The sequence below is a fragment of the Nanorana parkeri genome, unplaced genomic scaffold (assembly GCF_000935625.1).
Source record: "Nanorana parkeri isolate BGI_ZX_2015 unplaced genomic scaffold, ASM93562v1 scaffold960, whole genome shotgun sequence".
NCBI lineage: Eukaryota > Metazoa > Chordata > Amphibia > Anura > Dicroglossidae > Nanorana > Nanorana parkeri.
This window is the reverse complement of record NW_017307228.1, coordinates 174,402-178,952: the sequence shown is the minus strand read 5'-3', so window position 1 is coordinate 178,952 and position 4,551 is coordinate 174,402.

Genomic DNA, 4,551 nt, shown 5'->3' with positions numbered 1-4,551 from the left:
TTGATCCTTGCAAACCTGAATCATCTAACTTGGGTTTGTCAGCTTTTACGTAATGCTTAATACTGTGTAATGTTACAACTGAAGAAGACTAACGCAAAGTCAACTGAAATCATTTTTCTCTTTATCTAGTACAAAAAAACCTTGGAATTAGGGTAAAGGTCACAAGGGAAAAGACCTTGACACAAATGTTTTCATTTTATGTAGAGTGCCTAGCTTCAGATAATGAAATCATAACTCTTTTGTAGGAATCATTTCTTTAGGTGCACCATGAATTGTTACAATTATTCATAAATATAAGGTGGGTAGCAATGGGTAACTAGAGAATTCTTAGATGTTTTTACACTGAGGGTGGGCTGTGGTACAATGCTACACTATAGTAGAAAATTACAACAGTCATTAGAGGAGAATCTATGGAATAACAGTGCTGTGTAGTAAGGTAGACAGGGAGAAGGAAGGAAGCTCAGCCAAACGTGTTTGTGTCTTACACGTACTTGACAGTATTACATTTTTGTATTTTTAACAGGTAAATACTAGACATAGCAGACCTAATGTAGTGAAAGGAAATTGCTTACCCTTGTTCCAGTTGTGGCCATGAACAACACAGATGATACTTACGTAATGAGTACCAGGGCTCTACGGGGGGGGGTACTTGCTGGCAGCACATTAGACATCATGCATAATCCTAAATTCTCTCCAGTGTTCTTGACATAATAAAACAATTTTCTCATTTAGATACAGTATTACCCCAGGATCCTAAAAGCAAGCAGGATCATGAGATTGTTGGAGCCATTCTATGGACTCCAGTCTGAAGTTCCCCTTTGGAGATGCAGATGTTAGGCATCCACAAGGATGGGTGATCTGAACCTAGATAAGGTTGCCTTGGAATCATGTGCATAGCAAACTCAGCAGCAGCACAACTATTAGCAATGTCAGCCTTTCTGGCAGTTTCACACCGTGCCTGAAAAGTCTAGCATGTTGAATCATAAAAAATACACCCCACATGCCCTGAGAATTCAGCAAATCCCCAGTATTTTGTTACATTATAGCCATAGCTCCATAACTCTAATGAGAGACGTAACTAAAAACCATGGGGCCTTAGTGCAAAATCAGAACATATGTGCCTCATATGTCAAATATAAGCCTCTAGTTTCTTTTTCTTTAAGCCTACTACTACTAAGCTTATACAAAGTAAAAAAAAAAATTGTACAGGCGGTGCGAAGGAGAGTGATATGCCTATTTTAAAAGGATGGAGTAGGGGGGGGGAGTATCCTAGACTACAAAACTCTTACAGCTTAGTGAAAGTTTTATGCACCTCTATGCTTATTCCCTTTGGTTTTAAAGAAACCCTGTCACCAACTTAAAAATTGCAAGGAAAAACACAGAAAAACATCAAGTATTTTGAACGCTTATTTGCAGTGTTTTTCTTTTTCAGAAATTATTATTTATTTACTTGATATGTGGCTTTGAACTTGTTAGAAAATTTGACCACTTTAGAAGAACCAGCCCTTCCTTGCATGTCAAAGCCCTCATCTCTTTTGAGAGAGTCTAATTACTGTCTGTGCTGGCTCAGCTCCTCCCATAATCTGACTACATGAGCATTTATGAAGCTGCAAAGGGAGGAACAAAGGGGAATACTATAGAGTGTCACTTGAGTGACAGCTCTAAGTCATCTGGGGCAGCTGACATCACATTTAAGATAGCAGCACCCAGCAGCAATCTCAGGACTTTTGAATGTCTACACAAGGGAGGCTTTTACAACTAAATAACATGCATACAATTTGTTAAATGTACATATAATCCTATGGGAAGATTGATTTTAATTGGATGCTCTTACGATATGGTCTCTTTAAAGGGAAATGATTGTATATTTTCAGTGAATGTTCATTTTGAGTTATTATAGCCGTGTATCCTAAAATATTTTGATGTGCCTTTCACATTTTTTTTAAATCTAAATATAGAGATTTGTAGGTTTTCCACTAGAGGGAGCTGTTATTGTCTCAGTGTGGTTACTCTGTCTCTAATGTTTACATAAGATATCAACCACATAGAGAGAGATTTCATTTGAATGAATCAATCAAGTTATGGGAGTTGATTTTCTGAAGGCGAAGATAATGTTTACTTAGCTTAGTAAATAACCATGTTAACTTCTAATCATGTGCAAGCAGAAATATACAGGGTCATTCACAAAAGGGTGAAGAGTTTGTAGAAGGCAGGAGAAGTGAACAATCTAGGACAACAAAGCTGATTTGGATGAATTCTCTAATTCAGCTCACTTTCCAGTTCAGCTATGTTGTCCTAGATTGTTCACTTCTCCCGCCTTCTCCAAACTCTTCACCCTTTTGTGAATAACACTGTATTTTAAACATGTATTTTTATAAAGATCAGCAAAAAATGTTATTTATTAATTCTCTTAATTCAAGATAAAGTGGACCTAGCATCAGATATATATGTTCATATTAAGCGCATGCATGAAAGTGTAAAACTTACAAGTTGTTTTTTTTTTAACTTTCATTGCTCACCCTGACAATGCCTTTAACTGCTTTTCCTTCCAGAAGGAGGGCACCATTTCCTGGACTGAAATGCTGGCTCAGAGATGACACAATCATGTAAATCCTGGTGCCCGTGCAGTTCTTCTTCCTCTCACCTTGTGACTTGCATTAATGGTACAATTTACAGTGATCCTTAAAGGAGGGGAGTCTGAGGAAATGCTTGCTCCTTCCTGAATGAAGACAACATTTCAACCTAGCAAAATCATTCAACTGGAGCTCAAGGATGGAAGAAATGTATACACGCAGACTTGTAACGTTACTGAAAGATCCACTTTAAATATTATGCTTTTTTATGGATTTGTAAAAGACTAACATGTTAAGTTGCAAAATTCCCAAATAAATACAAATACACTCCAAAGACATACATTTTTATTGAAAAATATACTTTATATAATAAAATATACAAAAGCAAGTTACACATTCGGGGTACTTTCTACCCTGTACTCCACAGAGATAAATATAAAAGATAAACTTTTTTTTACATTTTTTTAATTTTTGATAGAGTAAGGGAGGGTTATAACTTGTAGAGATAAATATAAAAGATAAACTTTTTTTTAATTTTTTTAATTTTTGATAGAGTAAGGGAGGGTTATAACCTGTCAGCTTTTGTTGCCATCTGTGACCCATTGGGGAGATTTCCTCTCATTTCCTGTCTGATAGTCACAACAGGAAGTTAGAGGAAATCTCTTTAAAGAGAGGTGAATGTATGATGGTCAGCAGAGTCACCAGAACTAGTGTCTCCCATTGCAAGATTTCCCATTTATTCCTCTTCTGATGACAATCCACAATTTGGGATTTTCTTTCACTTTCAGTAATAACAGTCACCAGAACAAATAGAGTGGATCTCCCTAACGGGGACACAGACAACAATAAAACTTGGCAGGTGCTCTAATTCATATCCAAATGAAAAAAAGTTTTGAGTTCAGTTGCACTTTAAACTGTATTCTACGCTTCGTGGTGGTTGATTGTCAGAGAGGCTGAATTTACAGCATATGAATCCATGGAATGGAATCCGCACACTTGTGTCACTTTGGCACCGAAGTGAAAATTTCATTAGCGAAAGGAAGAATGTTCTGGGAACTGCCCTTATCACGTTCACACCAAAACATACAATTCAGATGCAAAGAAAGCTCTGTGTCGGCTAACAACCTAAATCTCAAATGGATACTGAATGACTGTCATTGTAACTATGAAAACATTCAACAGGCTAATTACAAGACTTCCATGTTGTAGAGGAAGAAACTCCTACCAGTCTTATTTAGGTCACACCATGTATCTATGGATATAGTGAAAATGTGTACATGGGAGTATCTCTCTGACAGCAGATGTGTCTGTTATTGAATGAATGTATGTCTGATGTCAGAGTTAGGAGATGTATTTGGCAAAACATATTGTCCTTTTCCTCCAATGAATTTAGGAAGACTCAGCTATCAGCTACAAATCAATGGGGTCTATTCACTAAGCTGCCGTAGGCAGCCGAGTGAAAGACCGGCCTGAAGTGAAGTGAGCAGAACGCTGTTTGGCTATTCACTTCAGGCTGGTACGGCTGATTTCAGCCATATATCGGCTGAAATCAGCTGTACATCGGGTGGCTTCGGGTCGGCCGAACATGCTCAGCATGTTCGGTCGACCCGAAGTGCAGGAGGAGTTCAACTCAGCCGATCCAACATCTTGATTGGCTAAGCCGAACCTCCGGCAGGCAACTCGCTGCTGTTTGGTCTATTCTTATAGATGCCGAACAGCAGTGAGTGAATAGCCGAATGCAGCTGTCCAAAAAAATAAATAGAAAACCATTGTGCAGAGCTAGCAATGACAGCTAGCTCCGCCCACTAGTTTTCTCCCACTCCCAGCCGCCCAGGAGAGAAACACTGCTTTTTCTTTTTTTTCTTTATTCTGACACAGAGCCGTGTCAGAATATTAAAAAAAATATTTTTGCCCATTGGAATGCATTGCTAGATTCCTATTGGCTATTTCAATTTGCAATAGCCAATAGTAAACTAGC